Source organism: Phyllopteryx taeniolatus, chromosome 15, assembly GCF_024500385.1.
Source record: "Phyllopteryx taeniolatus isolate TA_2022b chromosome 15, UOR_Ptae_1.2, whole genome shotgun sequence".
Classification (NCBI taxonomy): domain Eukaryota; kingdom Metazoa; phylum Chordata; class Actinopteri; order Syngnathiformes; family Syngnathidae; genus Phyllopteryx; species Phyllopteryx taeniolatus.
The window spans coordinates 20,197,932-20,217,180 of record NC_084516.1 but is presented as its reverse complement, the minus strand read 5'-3'; the positions used below and the strand labels follow the sequence as shown (position 1 = coordinate 20,217,180).

The 19,249-nt window shown below is 42.7% G+C and overlaps 1 protein-coding gene and 1 long non-coding RNA gene across 11 annotated transcripts in view; both read right to left on the bottom strand.

Moving 5' to 3' along the window:
- The window catches only part of whrna (whirlin a), a 150,341-nt gene that overhangs the window by 112,865 nt on the left and 18,227 nt on the right, over window positions 1-19,249 (bottom strand). The gene's annotated exons all lie outside the window — the stretch shown is intronic.
- On the bottom strand, window positions 6,085-17,629 carry LOC133489863 (uncharacterized). 2 transcript variants are annotated; one of them, XR_009792019.1, is made up of 4 exons: window positions 17,350-17,629; window positions 16,659-16,779; window positions 16,436-16,543; window positions 6,085-9,420 (listed from the first exon to the last, which is right to left on the bottom strand). It is a non-coding gene; the product is annotated as an uncharacterized LOC133489863 (long non-coding RNA). The 2 variants fall into 2 exon arrangements; XR_009792018.1 differs by having other exon boundaries at window positions 16,659-17,629.

The following is a 19,249-nucleotide window of genomic DNA, read 5'->3' as shown; positions in this document are numbered from 1 at the left end:
CTTGCTACCTTCAACTCTTTTTCGGCCGAGCTGAAGAAGGTCTTTGATCACCCCATTTTGGGCAGGGAAGCCAGTCGACGCCTTCTAGCTCTCACGCAGAGACATTGTCTCGGACCGAGGTCCTCAGTTCTCCTCCCAAGTTTGGAAGGAATTCTGTAAGGCGGTGGGTGCAGTAGCCAGTCTGTCCTCTGGTTACTATCCACAATATAACAATCTAATATAACAATCTAATATATATATATATATATATATATATATATATATATATATATATATATATATATATATATATTGAAGGGAATATAGAATACTTTATATTCAAATGTGTAATTCTAACTAGTTTGGAAGAGAATGTGTATTGGAGTATAGGGGTATTTGGCCCCATCGGGGGGTATTTGGAGACAGATGTCAAGGAAGAAAGGAACTGCGGGGAGCCACTATAAACATCGAATGCAGGAGACATCGGCAGGCGACACCTGGAGGCGGCGTCTGGAGCCCGATCAGATGGTCCGCAGAACAACGATGACGTCAGATTACGGACCAATCAGACGACAGCGATTCCATACTGGCCTGTTTGAAACATTGTATAAAGTCTGGGGTAGAGTCAGATAGTTTTTGTTCGACTACTTTATCTGCTAAGGATAAGATAGGGTAGTTACGAACCCAGAGCTCTGCAAATGTATAGACTCCTCTGTCAGGAATAAATTGGTTGGTTTTGATACATTGTTGTGAACGAAGTTCTTTCACGATTACGTCGGGGTCACCATTTGAAGGAACCTGTGTTTTAAAATCTCCTAACTCCCGTGGTTCCAAGCGTGTTCGTTTTCGTTGAGAAGGAAACTGCTCCAAGCACCTGGCGACCAGCGCCACCCGAGGGCTCCAGCCGCCCTGCGCTTTTTTCTCCTCCTTTTTCCGTCAAAATCCACCCGTTCCTCGACCCGGACCGGCCAAGCATCCGGGAGATCGACCAGCCTGCCTAAATTGTGTTCCACGCCAAGTGAGTCCAACGTGCAGTACAGATTGGTGCATATTTGGGTTCAAATTAACGGCAACAGAAATCCCAGCTCTATGCATTGCTCACCATACATCCTCACTTCACACCTACATCACAAATTCCATCTGCTTTACGAATGTTTACCTGTACCTTGTTTTCCTTTTCTCTGCATTGTTTCCCTGTAGTTTATTCCCCTGTTAGATTTCATTCCATTTTCTATAAAAATCCACTGCCTCTATCGTTTGTGTTTTGGATACGACAAGACCTCTGTAATCGAGAATTTCCTCTTTCCTAAGTGTAGCAGCCTTCAGATTATGAGACTGATAAGAGGTTTTCCGTCACTTTTCCTCAATTGTACACATAAAAAGAGACGTGGTGCCCTTTACGACACAAAAATAGTAAAACATAAAATCCAACTAACCCAGAAGTGAACGCCGGCGTTCACCTTTGACGAATGTATTCCTGAAATAAATGACGTCTTGCCCAACGCCAATACACGCTACAATACATTTAAAGAAAACGGGTTAAAAGCCACAGATCTAGCTTTATATGACTGACTATATACAGTATCAAGTCCTACAAAACACCTATGTGGTTGGAATAGGCCTTCAGAAAGTGTTCCTACAGTCAGTATCTGCTCAAATCGAGGCTATACATATATTGTGAAGTCTACATAATTATTCGATAAACGAAACGGAGGGGTGAGGGCCTTGGTGATTACATTTGTAATTAACATGACTTAGAGAGATAGGGGTGGAGTAAATAAGTTTGACTTCTTCCTATTCATTTTCAAATATGTATAATTTAACTATTTTTGGTTTCAATCTTTTGTTGTTTTTCTTTCGTTTTTTGCTTTTTTTCCACATTTTGGAAATAAATAACGCAACAATTTAAAAAAACCTCTCTTCAACAGAACATTTACAAACCTGAATATCATGATCTGTGCTTTTTGTTGTGATTAGATATAGTTTGTCTCATGTTTTTTTCTGGTTGTCTGTGTCGCGTGCTCATTTGATTTAGTTGTGTTCTCGTCAGCCCTTTCCCTTGTGTCAACCTATCAGCTCCCCCCAGCCACTCAAGTCTTCTCTAAGTGTTCCTCATTGTCTCGTCGGTTTTGCTTCAATTTAGCTCCCTGGTTTCTTTCAGTCCTTGTTGTTTCATTGCTGATGTTTGTTGATGCAGTAATTCGTGTCACTAGTCATGTCTTGTGGTTCTGTTTTGGGTTCATTCCAAGTGTTTCTTTGGTACTTTGATGATTGATTTGGGGATTTTGTTTCGTTAGATTTGTCTTTTTTTTGTAATTCTGCACTCCTGCCTGGCCTCCCGGTTTTCCTGCACTTGTGTCCAGCACCTTCTTGCCTCCAGCCTGCAAAAACCTGACACTGAATGTTAGCATCTAAAATCTCCCCATTGGAGTAGGATTATGCTGGATAATTCCATTAAACCAGAGTCAAAAGACTGTGTTAACATTACACTGTGTTAATACAGTGGTGCCTTGAGATACGAGTGACCTGACATTTGACATTTCCGCGATACGAGTCATCGATTGTCCGAGTTTTCGCTTTGACTTGCGAGCCCAAAGAAATGAGTGCTGTATGGCGGCTCCACTCAATTGACAACAAGCAGCACTTTGGCTGATATATGAGTCAATCCATCTATCCATTTTCCATACTGCTTATCCTCACTAAGCTCACGGGCGTGCCGGAGCCTATCCCAGCTATCTTCAAGCGAGAGGCGAGGTACACCCTAAACTGCTCGCACGGCACATGCAAACAAACATTCACACTCACGTTCGCACGTGTAATTTATTGTTAGGAATGCACAAATCTTTTACAATGAATTCGCATCTCAAAGCATCACTGTATTTGAAGCTTGAGATGGACACAGAATGTACTGCAGCTCTATAGGGATCTTAGATTTTACTGTGCAAAAATATTTTCAATAAAAACTAAAACACATTGGTCAAACCATGACAATGAAAACCATATATAGCAGTGATTCTAAAGTGGTGGGTTGGGACTCAAAAGTGGATAGCGGAACCAGTAATAGTGTTTCAAAATACGATATTCACATGTTTTCAAAGACATGTTTTCGAACAAGACATGTTCTTTATTGTTCCTAACCATTCTATAAGTGGGCCGGACTGAGCAACAATAGAAAAATGCAGTTGAGCACCAATGATAGAGCATGACAAATTGTATCAATACGAATTCAATAATGAATAATATCAAAGAGGCTTTGAGCTTTTTAAACCTCTTTGACGTGTGGGGTGTTAAGGATTCTAAGCAACGCCATCCGCAAATGAGCCATGATGTTGCTTCGACGTGGTATTTTCTTCTACGTGAGCTTTTTCAAGGGATGAGTGATGTCGTGTACATGTCAGGTAAAAAAAGAGAGGTGATTCGAAGCAATTGCATATGTTCAGCCTTCTGCAGGTCACAATTCTAAATTCTCTCTATATTGCTGCACTTTGACCTCTGGAAATGTCACATCATTCATATCATGAAAATCATTGTTTAAAAACTCAGAATATGAAATATATTGAGCACCAATTATGTCTTTTTAATATTTCATTCGAAAGCCCCATGCCATTTTGTTGATTGTAATTCGGTTAAAGTTTAGAATGAGCCAATTTTGGAGCAGTGGGAGGAAGTCTATAGCTCAGCAAAAGGCTTTTCATTCCACAAGTTGGACACTTATCGAATCATGCAAAACAAGAACCTAAAAAAAAAAAAAAGAACTTGACATATGGAGAGTTTGGGGAAATGTTTTCCTAACCAACAATAAGGATTGTATTACAGTCAAGCTTTTATGCGGCCCTAAGAAGAATTTGATTTAGAGTGCTGCTTTGGCATGTTAATCTCTTAAATGAGTTTAAATAAATACATTTGAAAAAAAATCAAATCAATTCGGCGGGCCCTAAGCGACTGCTTACGTCGCCTATGCCTCATGCTTCAAATAATACACTAATTATATTTTCGCAATTATCATAAATCTCATCTCAGACAGCAAAAGACAAAACGAGAGTCAAAAAGCATTCATAAGTACTCGCACAATAGAACAACAAGTATAAAAGTAGAGGTTGAATGCCTCTGACGTCGCACAATCTGGCCAAAATGTTCAAGATAAAGGACATAACCGTAGTGTCGGTGGTGCATCCCTCTGCCAAGTGAACCCTTTCGAAAAACAGCCTTCTTCATTGTATAGTCTAGTCATCATTCTTATCCCGGCATTTATGCTGACACATTGAGTCTTTCACTGGCAACAGCAGAGAAATAAAGCAAACCACCACTTCTATTGCATTTGAGCTCAGACTGTTCACGTGACAAAGAATCCTTTATAAAAAAGACACACAAAAAAAGCTTCTTTTTTCTTTTTTTTAGTCCCACTTGAGCAGCAATATGCAAGGGCATTTCAGAAAGATGCACATACATACAGAATATGCAAATAGATACAGTGAAAACACTGTCAAATTGATCAGTCAATATTTACGTGGTTAAAGCGAGCAGATTATATCTCAACCAGACTGCGCAACCCTAAATACTGGCAAGGGTTCAGGTTTCCAATTGTATACATTCTGCAGTTGCAGATTTTACTGCTGAAATAAATACAGTAAATTCAAGTACAAAGAGAAAACCTGAGCTTGTCAGTGTAATTGGAATTGCAACATAAACTATCTCACAAAGGTGAGTACACCCCTCATATTTGTTTGCCTGTTCATGGGGAAGTACTTAAAATAACACACCCTAATGCCATGAATGTGTAAACCGCTGCCAACGAGTACACTCACGTGAAAGTGTCCAAATTGGATCAAATTATTGTTAGTGTTGCAAGCTCTAAGGTGTGTAGCGTATATTGGTCAAATAAAAATGTCATTCATTTAGGAGAAAAGAATAAGCGTTACTTCCGGTTTATCGTAATTTTAATGTCTCGGAAAAGGGCACCACGTCACTTAGAAGTATAAACCTCAGGAGAAATGAGGAGAAACCTTTTTATCAGTCTCGTAATCTGAAAGTTGCTACGCTTTTATGAAATTTTGAGTTTTAGATGAGAGAGGTTTACTTAAACTCAGAACACACACAGAGTGGAATTTGATGGTAAATTTAATGACATCTAAGGGAACACACAGCTACAACTACAAACTACGCAAAGAAAATAACACTAATGGTAAAAGAAAGAAAGAAAATGAGGCGTACAAAAACGGAAAAGAGGACATCATGTGTGTGGTCGCTGGGCTAAAATAAATTCGCGTGTGAGCGTTTAATGCGTTGAGTCAGAGCGAGAGAAGGCAAAGTTGGGATTTCGTATGAAGCTAGTAATTTTGCCACAATTATTAAGCGCTGATGTTGGACATCATAGTAAAGATTGCAGTGTCGACTCACGAACGCAAAAAGAAATAGGAAAGGAAAGTTGTTTTCCTGTTTGGTATGCGCTCGTAACTCTCCTGCCGGTTGAACTGGTGGCGGACCGAGCTCTGGCCCTCAGAGGCGTGCGGGACCGTTACGGGATGCCGGTAGTTGCTCGCTGAGGCTCAGCCGACCAAAGCTAGGAAAAGCGATCGAAGCCGCACGGCTTCTTCGATCGAAAACGCCGTCGGCTTGGTTGCGGCGGGCGTTCGCACACGTGGTGGCACCGGAGGCGCCCGAGGACAATGGAAACAAAAGAAGGGGTAGGGGGTTGGCATTCTGCCAGCAAGATGAGAGGCGAGAGAAGAAAACACAAGACTAGAAGAGGAAGGTGTGAGTTCAGAGTTAAATACCCCAGAGGCGGGACGTGGGCGAGAGGGATTGCCAACTCGGAGAAGACCACACCCATCAGCCTGAATCTTGTTTAAGACAAATTTGGTCAAATAGGTTTAAAATCATATTAATCTAAAACACTCCCAACTTTGTACTCTCACGCATAGAATCCTTGTTTCAACTTTGGTTGTGGCAGATCGGTTGCTTATTGTTCAAGACAACATTTGGTACCGTTTGATTTCAAAACACGAGGAACAGCTTTCAAAATCTTGCAGAGGACCTGTCAAACTGACAATAGTGACACAGACACCGAGGCATACATTTGGACTATTTCTACAGTGGGTGGCGCCTCACATGCATGTTTGAGGGTGGGTCCCCTCAAGCTTTTGGTCGGGAAAGGACTCTTTTGAAGCTAGGAATCAAGATTTGACGAGAAGCTGCTAATTAGGTTGAGGTCCACTTGACGTACACCAGGCCTTCTCCTAGTGGCCGTCTCACAGCAGGGCAGCGTGGAGGAGTGGGGATATCAAGTGGTCGGGAGTCCCTGTGGCACCTCAGTTTGTTGAGCGCATTCGGCTACAGGTGTAAATGGAGAGGAGGCTGTGTTACATTTAGTGTCATCCCTCCCACACTCTCATACTGGTCACTGGAAGTTCAATAGAGCACCTCATGATCCGAAATCGGAGAAAAAGATTTTGGGTTTTTTTCCCCCACATTACTTCCTTCTTCTAAAGCGGATGCTTGTGATTGGCTCTCTCTGGTCATGTGCCATTCTGCCATAGTCTCAAACATGACATTAGTTTTTCAAATATGACCTCGAAATGCAAACTTGTGGTGCCAACGATTAGTTTTTCTTACATTTTGCAAAGGTTTCTATGGTTTTAATCCACTTCTTTCGAGGTAACATCCAAGGATCCTGCAGATGCATTCATTCAAAATGAAGAAAAGTACTCAAAATGTAATCAAACGCAATTAGTTGTATTACTTTGAGAAAGTAATTGAAATACTTACACTCCAATTACATTTTCAATAGGGTAACTTGTAATTGTAACCAACTAATTTCCAAAGTAATCTTCTCAACACTGGGTGAGATAAATAACTTCCTGATTTTGTTTTGAAATATATTATGTTATTATATATCATCTTTTTATTTTTTAACTCCTATATTAATATTATCTTTGTCTAACTGGCGTGAGACTACCGAAGCAATAATTTAATTGTTCTATTTTTACTGTGTAGATGACAATAAACATCTTGAATCTTTAATATTGTTCACCTTGGGAAGAAATAGCAATGACAAAAGCAGTTTTGACTACACTCCATATGTAAATATAACATACTGTTTAAAATCAAGTTCATGAGGAATTTGTTGTTAGGAATGCACAAATCTTTGACAATAAAACCTTACACAACATCAGTCTGAATGCTGCAGACTGGACAAGAGCTGGCGATACGTGTGTTCGTGGTCTGGTGCCAGTACTGCGGAGCAAAAGTTCATTGAGGGAACAATAATTGACACACTGGCTTCGGCCGAAGGGCGATATTTAACCTCAATAATGACCGCAAACACCAAACACAGTCAACAAGCGGAGGGTAAAAGTGACGGACTGGCCAAGAATGTCCGCAGACCTAAACCCTATTAAGCATCTGTGGGGCATCCGCAAACTGAAAGTAGAGGTGCACAGTATTATCTCTATTATCGACAGCTCCATGATGTCATCAATAATGGTAGCCTCGTAAAATATTAAGACTTTGGGCTTTGGGCTGTGCTCACTTTTGTTGCCATCGATTTAGATAATAATGGGCGTGTGTTGAGTTCTTTTGAGGGCACAGTAAATTCACTGTAAAGCACTGTAGCAAAGTGTCACGTCATCAGTGTTGTCCCATGACAAGATATTGTATAACAAATGTGAGATACAGTACGTCTTGAACTTCAACAGCATTTCTACCATCATTGTATAGTATATTATTACATAAAAATGTTGTCATAATAATAATAATAATAATGTGATCCTATGATTTACTGGCAACAAGTACAGGGTCAGCTGGGACAGACAAGCAGCATAGAAAATGGATGAATGGATGAATGTTATTTTGAGGTTCATTTCTAATTTGGTAATCTGGATTAAAGTAATCAACGAAAAGGTTTTTAAAAAGAATTGGGAAAAACATGCCCCCTCTCAACGCAAAGAATTACATGATGATGTGGCCTCCTTTTCAATACGTTTGGCAACAGTGATTATCAAAAGCTCATGATGCTTTGGACCACACTAACTTGACTGGCACGCCGACACAATCCGAACCTCCATCGTGTTGTTGTGGAAGCGAGTGCGGCCGTTACATTTGAAGGTGTCCTTTCCGTCATGCCAGCCTCTGTGTGACCATGTAAGCCCTTGTTACTATTGATGACTAGACCTCTGTGGAGGGGGGGGAGGCGATGATGATTTTATGGCCCACATTGCAGCAGCCGAATCCATCCCTCACTGTGCCGGTGGATCCTAATGGCCCGACGCAAGACGGTTAGCGTGGAGTCGATGTTTTGCCCCAGTGCAGATATTGACTGCATCGACTAACCGTGGCCCGCAAGCCTGCCCTACTTCTCTCGGGTGCATATAGAAACACGGCACACGGCTCAGAACGCAAGATCACAAAACAAAACGTGCTTGACTCCTGACCACATCAAACCTGAGATCAATAGTCACGTGTGATCTCAAGCGCATTTTGTACGTCTATGCATCTTTATGCTTGGAGCACACTACTAATTGTGGCTAACGCTAATGGTGTCTATGAGCTAATTCTGTTATTGTGGCTTTTCTATTGTTTCTCTTCATTAGGGCCATTAGCGCGCAAGGACGACAGCGCGGCTTGTTGCAAGCTCGCCCATATTCGGAAGAACTTGCATAACGGCCAACCAAGATGTTACAAGGAGGCTTTTCCCACCGGTTGGTCGATTACTGTTTGCACTCTTCAATCACTTCGCTTTTCCGATTGGATGTCATCTCGACACCACTCTCGAATTGAACATTTTTCAATTCGAGTGCGCGCGTTTAGAGTGTAACTATGACTTAAGTTGTGCAAGCACCACAAAGAGGACTTGGACTTCAAGTATATGTACTTATATGTGTGTCGACTGAGATGAACATCATATTCAGAATTAGTCACAGAACAATTTGATTTGGGTGAGCTAATTGTTTTTCTAAACCTTTGATGTGGATGATATCAAAGAAGTCAGAACAGGACAGAAAAGTGCTAATGTGTCACAATAATGCAATATTGTGCAGTCGCTAGAGTCCTCAGAGATCCTGGAGCGCATTGGACATTGTTATGGTATGCTGTGATTTATAAGTGACATAATAGTCATTTATTAACACTTTTGGCAGGCAACTCCAGAGGATGGAAACTCTCAGCATTCTCATGCAAAATCTGAAGAAATTGAAGTTTGTCGTCCAGAGGGTCTTTGTGTCTTTTCGTGAGGTTGCTGCCCATTGGAACGTCCAGGTTTTAGCGACTTGTCGTTTTTTTGTCTTTGGGGAATGTGCATACGCAGGTTGTTCCAGGTGATAAGCAGAGTGGATTTACATCAGGGCAACATGAGGTGCTACCTGCGGTCCACGCTTGGCAGCGCGGCAGGGAGGTTCGGTGTCTCCCAGTCGCAGCCACCCGGTGGTGAGAGGTTGGGGGCTAGACCTTCAGCAGGGGGAACAACGAGAGAGTGAGAGTGAGAGCGAGCCAAAGGAGCTTTGGCCCTTTATCCGCTTCAGAGAGCTTGTGACCAAATACCAGGCAGACCGTCTGCACCTCTAGAATTGCATTTCATCTTCGTAAAATTTGGGGTTTAAAACCAGTGGAATAAAATATTCATTATTGGATTTAAGATAACGAGACCATTGTTCCCGCTTTGCATTGTCCCCCCCGTAATACATTTGGGGTGCATGTTTAGAGTCTGGCCCTCACTGGGATGCTTTTCGTGATTGCACTCTGCAATAATATTTATTCAGTTAGCCCTTGGTAAATGTGAAATTCTTGGGTAAATGTTGAAAACTGTTTACACATTGTTTAGTAGTGCAATAAAATCCGATGTTTTCCCACATTGATCAAAATAATCGTGATTATCATTTGGGCAGCCGCGGCCCAATGGTTAAGATCATCGCCTGCCCCCGTGGGGGGACCTAGGTTCAGGACCCCGACTGGACCATCCGCCAACATCTCCCGGACTCACGACGGCGGTGTCCTTGAGCAAGACACTGATACCCCGAAATGCTCCCCGGGCGCTTCATCTGCCCCCTGCTCCAGTGTGTTCAACTAACGTGTCTGTGTTCACTGTGATGGGTAAAATGCAGAGAACAAATTTCGTGTGCATGCATGCATGCATGTTCATGACAATAAAAGGTGATTCTTCTTCTTCTTCTTCTTCTGATTGTTTTAAAAGGTGATGAAAACAGATCTTTACGTGTGCTATGTTTGCTCTTTTTGGTTATCCTGTATGGCAATTTTCAATCTCTGTGTGGAGTTTGCACATTTCCCCTGTACTTGCATGTTCTTAGGTTTATTGAAGACACTAGAGTGCCCGTCAGTGCGAATGATTGTTAGTCTGTGTGTGCCTTGCGATTGGCTGGCGACCCGTCTAGGGTGGGTCGCACCTCTCATCCGAAATCAGCTGGAATGGGCTCCAGTTGCATAGTGATGATAACCAGTAGAAAATGGAAGGACGGATGTGGATTATTTATAAGCTATGCTTCCCTAGTCACAGAAAAGTTTGACCTTTGGCCTTTTAACGCGTTGGCAAATTGCTATGCTTGCTCAATGCTGCCCGTGGAACGCGGTTGGTAGAACCCTCGTGAATCAGGTCTCACACAGCGGGAGGTCTAAAAATTCGGGAAGCTGGGCAGCCGTCGCCAACAGTCAGCAAGCCGGAATGTTTCAGACGGGGCTCGTCCGCTCCTAACAAAGATGTGGTGCGCGGTAGCGGCTTGGCGTGTATTCTCACGTTCTCTCCCCAGCTATGGTACGTTTCAAATTCAGCTAGGTGCTTGTACTTGCCAGGGTTGAGGGACTGTGGCGGTGTAGCACAGGATTGCCAACATGCTTTGCAGTCTTCGCCTCCCTTCTGGCAGAACATTTAAACGTTTGACCTTTCACATTTCCCAGAGTTGGCAAAGATGGATGCGCATCGCCAAATTCAAATCAAGATGTTAACAGAGCCAGCAACTCATACATTATCAATTGACATGAAATGTGTGCATGTTAGTGTAAATTGGCGTCTTTGCACGACACTATAGGTCTTCAGGTGCCAATACACATCAGTGTTGTTCGAAAACAGTGGTTCTCAAACTTTTGACACCAAGTATCACATAATAAGACACTTAGCTCTCCAAGTACCACCATCAAAATACAATAGTGTCGTGTTAATCAAAAAGAAGACAGAGGTTGAATCGCTAAAAGGTTTATTTCATATTATTGTAAGCCACTGTAACATTGTGCAGTTTGAACATGAACACTGCACTTAAATATAGGAAGATTCAAAATATACTTCAATAATGATTCAATTAAAATGCGTCTCACGTAAAAGTTAAATAAAAATAAAAAATAAAAAGTTCTTAGTTGAATGCAAATGTTTTGTACTAAAAAGGTTAAAGGGACACTGGCCAAATGAACGTGTATGGCTTGATTGCTGGTAATTAAGTTTAGCTGGGAAAAGCACCTAAAAGCTGAAAAAATACACCTGTATATTGATTGATTGCACTTTTACAGCAAAATGTTCCATCAAATGGGCGCGTCCATATTGTACACTCTTGAGGCACGACTATTGAAAAATAAACAAATGAAAATGTTTTTCATTTGGCACAAGGCACAAGTCTTTGGCGTATCGGACGGACCCAATCCCGGTCCAGACCGGCAGCGAGAGGTCCAATTCGCCATCGCTTGTCTCCGGGCCCCACACAGCTCAGGGAATATGCATTTTTTTCAGGTTGTAGGTATAGCTTGATGACTAGCTGTACACTGTAGTGGTAGATAAGGGCCAAGTTATTATCCCTAAGGATAAGGAACCGGCAATTGCACCGTGGATTGACGGCACTCAGCGGAGGATCCAACCCGTGCCAGAAAGCCCATAATGCATTTGGGGTGCATGTTGAGCGTCTGGCCCTCAGGGGAATGAATAAAACGTGTAGCCCAGGACATCATAAAAGTTGCCCATCCCTGCCTTAGCTCATGAATCCATTATCAACCCATTAACCCTATCGGAGTGTATTTGGGTCAGGAAACTAACAAGCAAACGATGCTCTTCATTCATTGCACTTCTGTTTGTGGAAGTCGAGGCAAAAAAACACATCAAGTGTTGGGGAGATGTAAATGTCTCTGTGGTGCATCTGTCACAACCAGTTAAGTGCTCTTATACTTGATTACCTTGAAACTCCGAGCCCAAGGCCCCCCCCCCCCCCCCCCAACTCTTCCAGAATTGTTGCACTGCATCCAGACTGCATATTCTTAACGGTGCCAAATTCACGATACACGTTGCTGCAAAAGAGCAGACAGCCCGGCAACTGTCATTTCTGTCCATTCTGCTTGAACCTCTGTGGATAGGAGTCGTAGTGTTTTCAAAGTGACTGAATATTACGCTCACCTGTGGTTTCAATACACCAAGGTTTGATATTTTTATTTAACCTTCGCCGTCTTCCATTAGTGCCTGTGACAGGACAGGGCTTTTAGTCATCTGCTCTTTTCTGCTTGAGCAGAAGACTCAAGAAGACATCTGCTCTCGAAGAGGCTCTTAAATGGTCTCATTAGGTTCACCACTCACAGTATCGAACTGTTGTTTCCTACGATGATATATTCTGAAAAGTCTAAATTTATATCGCACCTTGTGTGCCCCTTGACTAGGGCTGCACGATTATGGCCAAAATAATAATCACGATTATTTTTGATCAATGCGCATCCGCAACCAAAAGCAGTCCAAAACCGACCCACACCATAGCCAAAAATGCCGATTGTGATTCAAGACATAAGTTGTGCTTCTATTTTAAGCGGTGCAACATATTTCAGGTTTTACTGTGATGATTAAATCGTACCAACCAAATCAAACCAGCCACCCTTTCACCCAATCAAATCTGCATCGCACGCGGTAATCGCTAAAATCATTGATTGCGCGCAGACCAGACAGAGACAAAGAGAGAGAGAGAGAGAGAGAGAGAGAGAGAGAGAGAGAGAGAGAGAGTGCAATTTGAGTTCAAGACGGAGAAAGATCAGAAAATGAGCGACAAATGAAGAGAACATTTGGAACAAACTGCGCTTAAAATGGAATAGGCAGAGTCATTTTTCTTTGTACTTCTCAGTGGGGAAATTCCCACCGGGAGCTCTTATTAAGATTGTGAAATAAAACAAACATAACCTCTGAAACGGTTCAGATTTGTTCAATTAAAATATGTCAAATTGTTTGAGACTTCACTGTTGTCATTATTTGGCGTCTTGAAGAGAAAAGGGGAAAGACGTATGCTTCTTTTATTCGGTACTTGCTCTTATTGTGAAATGCAGCCCTACTTTTATTTAGAATTGTTAAGAGGTGTACAATATTTATCAGCTCTAATATGATATCACGGCACGGTGACCGACTGGTTAGCACATCTGCCTCACAGTTCAAATCCCAAGCCCAGCCTGTGTGGAGTTTGCGTGGGTTTTCCGGGCCGAGACTCATCGTTTCCTTGAAGTCCATTCTGAGACTCGCATAGTCTCAAGTGTAAAACGATCAATGCTGGGAAAATAGTACGAGATCCATCCCGACTCAATGCCAGTTCAGAGACGTTCAATTTGTTCTACTGTATATGCGTCTCTCATTTTACGGTTTCCACTTGTCTGCTCCATCACTACAATCCGTTAATACCATCAATTCTCGCCTTGAAATGAATCCAAAGATGAAATTGTCATTTCCTTTCGACCCGGAGTCAATGATCTTTCCACATCTGGTTTTAAGTCTTTGCGCAAACCATCCTGTCCTAGGCTCTAATCTCAGTCAAATCAGCAGCTTATTTGGAACCTGGCTATATTAGATGTGATTATGCTTCCCAAATTCCTGCAGCCAACATAAACCAATCAACAGAGAGCTTTGCAGGGTGATTTTGTTAGCGATATTAGCTGCAGGTTCATCACGTATACTGTCGATGGAATGAGGGTGAATGATGTGATGCCTTCCATAATGTCCTTCACTCTTCACTCATCCTAAGACCCTGGACTGATCCTCTTCTCACAGGATCACGGCCAGCGGGGAGCAGCCACAAATGTCGTCATTTCAAAGAGGGGTCAAATGTGGATTTAGAAATGATTAACAACCTGTAACAGGAGGTTATTCAATACTCATTTAGACCATTCATTACGATATACAATCCAATTAAGTACATAAGAGTGGGAGCCACTACTCTACCGTATACATCAATCTGTAGCTATCTGTTCTTTTGGAAATAAATAATAAAGAAGGAATACGAGGTCCTGCAAATGTCCCCACGAGCCGAAGAAATCGGTCAACTTTTCATTTCAAATGTAACAAACAAGAAAAGCTCAGAGTAGCCTAAAACAGTGACAAAATATAGATGGCAAATAGATAGAAAATGGCCATCATGTAACACATCAGCACACAAAATGCTTCAGTTCAGCCACCACTTTTTCTTTGGAGTTTACCACATCTTAGTTCAACATTTTTCAACTATTAGTATTACAAAGGTTAACCCAATTCAGTCTGTCTGTCTGTCTGTCTAACGGTCACTAAAGGGAACAAATGGTGGACAAGCATGCCCAAAGAGAGCTACTGTATAAGCCAGACAAGGGAACGCGTACCCCTAGGGATACGCGAGCACATTGCAGGGGGGACGTGGAAACGGGGTTGGAAAGGTGAATACATGTACCGGCGTTCCATATTTAGGATTGGTTTTTTTTTTTAAATTAACTGTAATGCGGTACGGCTACTAAAAAAAAAACAGATTACAGGTACTTTAATTGAAAATGTGGATTATTTCGCAGGATTACATTTATAATGCGGGAAGAGAAAGGGTGGTTGTCGATTTGAGCACTCCCCTGCTTTCACGCGAGCAGGCCGAGCGACCTTGTCAGGAGTTTAGCAAAGAAACAAGTGGGTAAATGGTGACCACATACAGTACGTAAATGGCTGAATTGCTGTGTTGCCTTCCTAAAAGCGAAGGAATGGATGGTCAAGCATGGAGAGGATTTATTCATTTTGGATGACATTTACAAAGAAAACTGAGCTGTCAGAATCATTCGGACTATTAAGTGAGTTAGCCCAGGAGTTGTAAGTAAACATTTCGGTGTCCCCTTAAAAATCACTCACAGCTTTACTATTTAAACACCGTATTACCACTGGGAAATTTTTCTTTGTCATGTATCATAATTACGAGTGTGTGTGTGTGTGTGTGTGTGCACACCTTAATGTGTGCATGAGTTTCCACATGAGCCAAAAAAAGAACGAACGAGTCTTTTGGTCATGTGGAAAGGTTATAAAACTTTGCTGGTAAATGTAATTTCCCGAGGGATGAATCTATCTATGCAAGTAAGGTGTTGCCTTCTGGGACAGTTCGAAAACAGCTTTTCTCATGCAACTAAGCAATAGTTTCAAATGTCCTTGAATCCATCCATCCATACATATTTGAAGCACGGTGAACAAGTGGTTAGCCCGCAGTTCCCCTCGCAGTTCTGAGGTTTTTGATTCACATTCCAAAACCATGAATATTCAACATTCACAAGACCAGAAAGACAAGATAAAGATATTGTAATTGATATTTCCCCCCCCCCATTTTTAGCACATTTGGTATTGGAGTAATTAAAAGTCATCAAATTACATTACTTTAATATTATGGTACTTGGATCACATTACTAACTACATTTTTGTAACTATTAACTGTATGGGAATACATTTTTAAAGTAACCCTCCGTGGAAACATTTAACAATTTAGTTCCAAGATGATAAGTATTCTCAGTCATTTAATAAGCCCGCCAATAAAATGGTATGCGAGCGCTACAACTGGTTTACCCGGGAAGACAAGAGCCACGCCAAAATCAAAACAGCCGCATACAGGCAAGTTCAGGGAGCACCCCGCCTCTCGCCCAGAGTCAGCTGGGATAGGCTCAAGCACGCCCGCGACCTTTGTGAGGATAAGCGCTACGGAAGATGAATGACTGAATGAATAATATATGGGAATCCACACACACCTGGTTCTATTTCAATTTTAAACTGCTCAAAAATCAACAACACAAGCATTGGGCCATAGAGAAACATTCTTTGCTTTATTCACTTAAATGACTAAATGAAGAAGCCGTTTGCTGACCAGACTTATTGATAGTATCTGTGTGTGATTATGTCACTTTGATTGGCCCACAAAGGGCTATTGTGTGGTCGTGACTGCCTTGTGCGGTCTGATTGGTGAATTGGAGTCAAACGATACTAGCGATTACGTTGGATTGGCACAACGGCGCCCTATGCAGAAGTTGAAGAAGTCTAAAAATACATCGCACACGCACCAATGCATAAATAAAAGTGGCGAGCGTCATGTCGATCATTGTAACGGAGTAAAAGTATCGATTCTTTGTCACATAAATACTCAAGTATAAAAAGTATAGTTCCTTCAAACTACTCTCTCAAGTACAATTCATCCCAAATGTTATTTGGGTAAATGTAACAAGTAACTATCGCATTACTACCCACCTCTGATAGGGATGAAGGCATTTTTTGCAGATTGACTTTCACATTTTTGCCTGAAGGATAGAGAATAGATGCATGGATGGATGGATGGGTGGAACGGTCGGTAGGTACCTAGGGAGTTGGGTAAGTATTGGCAGGTAGTTAAGGTCAATAAATAGTCAATTATGCTACAAAAGTATTCATACAATCAGTACAAGAGTGAAGGATAATGTAGAATACTACATACTGTGATGACATATCGAGGAACAGGGTATGCAGAATGTCAAGGAGTGGATGTGAACAATTGTCCATGATGGAGTTTGTGCACTCTCTCCTTCCTTACCTTCCCACTCACCAGCTCGTAATTTCTGCATGTGTGATTTAAGAAGAGCAACAGACCAGACTATTGGAACAATCAACGTTTCAAATTATCATTCACATTCAAAGCACACAATCTTCAGTGTCTTAATCAGGTGATGTTTATGGTGGAAAATATCCAACAAGCTCAATTTAGCCATTAATCCTGTCTGAGGAGGCCAAGTCTCCTCCATCAATCTTCATTCACTGACACACATTTATAAGAAAGCATTGACACCATTTTCAAAATGTCATGCTAATTTCCACCTGGGCATTTGATACTGTACTTTCATGATGATCTAAATCAAAAGCTCAACAATTCATGCCAGACAAAGACAATTCATTCGACAAACCCAAGGTTAAGTATAGCAACGGCTGTAGTAACATAACTAATAATATGCCAGATATGACAAATGAGTGGGTGGCCTGGGTACATCTGAAGAATGAACAATGTGTTCCATGAGTCTATGAAAACATCAAGCACTCCTCAGATTAATATAACGATTCATTTCTTGCATGCTGACAACATGAACAACTTCTACTGTAAATTTGAAAAGGACATTTCCACACTCCACACCCACCTCGTCTTGCGCAGCGTCACGCCTAACATCTGCCTGTGGATTTACAGCTTTCTGGCGGCCAGGACACAGCAGGTAAGGCAGGGGGACACCCACTCATCCACACGCACCATCAGAACCGGGGATCCCCCAAGGATGTGTTCCCTCTCCGCTGCTCTTCTCTCTATACACGAATGACTGCAACTCAACGCACCCAGCTATCAAACTGCTGAAGTTTGCACTGTAGAGATGATCGTGGAATTCAGGAGGCATCCTTTGCCACAGCTGCCCCTCACGCTGTCCAGCTGCCTTGTGTCAACCGTCGAGACCTTCTAGTTACAGTACACAATTACAGTCTCTCAGGACCTGAAGTGAAAGACCAACATCAACTCCATCCTCAAAAAGGCCCAGCAAGGATGTACTTCCTGCAGCTTCCGAGGAAGCACGGCCTGCCACAGGAGCTGTTGAGGCAGTTCTACACAGCAGTCATCGAATCAGGCCTGTGTTCATCCATCACAGTGTGGTTGGGTGCTGCCTCAAAAAACAACAAACTCTGACTGCAACGGACAATCAATCAAAACTGCTGAAAAATATTTTCGGTAGCCCACTACCCACCCTTGAGGACTTGCACGCTGCCAGAACTAAGACAAGAGGATGCAAAATCCTCTTGTACCCTCCACATCCTGGTCACCGCCTCTTCCAGCTCCTTCCCTCAGGTAGGCGCTATCAAACAATGCAAACTAAAATGAGTAGACATTCCAACAGTTTCTTCCCTCTTACCATTAACTTCTTAACCAGTTAACTTACAAGTCTGTTAGTTCTAGTTTGCATTGATCGGTAGCACCTACCTGAGCGAAGGATCTGGAAGAGCTGGTGACCAGGATGTGGAGGGTCCAAGATGATTTTGGCAGCGTGCAAGTCCTCAAGGGTGCGTAGGGGGGTACCAACAATCTTTTCAGCAGTTTTGATTGTCCGTTGTGATGGAAGAACACAGGACTTACTCGATGACCGCTGTGTAGAACTGCCTCAGCAGCTCCCGTGGCAGGCTGTGCTTTCTCAGAAGCAGCAGGAAGTACATCCTCTGCTGGGCTTTTTTGAGGACAGAGTTGATGTTGATCGCCCACTTCAGGTCCTGAGAGACTGTAATTCCCAGGAACTTGAAGGTCTCGACGGTTGACACAAGGCAGCTGGATAGCGTGAGGCCACAATCATCTCTACAGTCTTGAGCGTGTTCTGCTCCAGGTTGCGTCGGCAGCACCACAGCTCCAGCTGCTCCACTTCCTGTCGCTATGCAGACTCTTGATGACCCTTGATGAGGCCGATGACAGTGGTGTCATCTGCAAACTTCAGGAATTTCAGGAAGCTGTAAATCCACTGGCAGATGGCAGGTGAGACGCTGAGCTGGAGAAGCTTGGAGAAAAGGAGTTCAGGGATGATGGTGTTGAATGCTGAGCTGAAGTCCACGAACAGGATACTCTCGTAGGTCCCTGCACTGTCGAGGTGTTCTAGGATGAAGTGTAGTCCCATGTTGACTGCATTCAGCCGCAGACCTGTTCACTCGCTAGGCAAACTGCAGGGGGTCCAGCAGGGGACCTGTGACGTCTCGTGCTGGACCACCTCAAGAGCGTTCAAAGGACTTCATGACCACAGATAGCAAGGCGACAGGCCTGTAGTCATTTAGACCCGAGAATGCAGGTTTCTTGGGGACTGGAATGATGGTGGAGAGTTTGAAACAGGATAGTACTTTGCACAGTTCCAAAGATCTATTGAAGATCTGAGTGAAGACTGGAGTAAGCTAGTCCGCCCAGACTTTGAGGCAGGATGGGGACACATGGTCTGGGCCTGCCGTTTTGTTTGAAGATGCGTCTCACATCCTGTTTGTGGATGGTTAACGCAGAAGTCAGAGGTGTGATTGTGGTCGGTG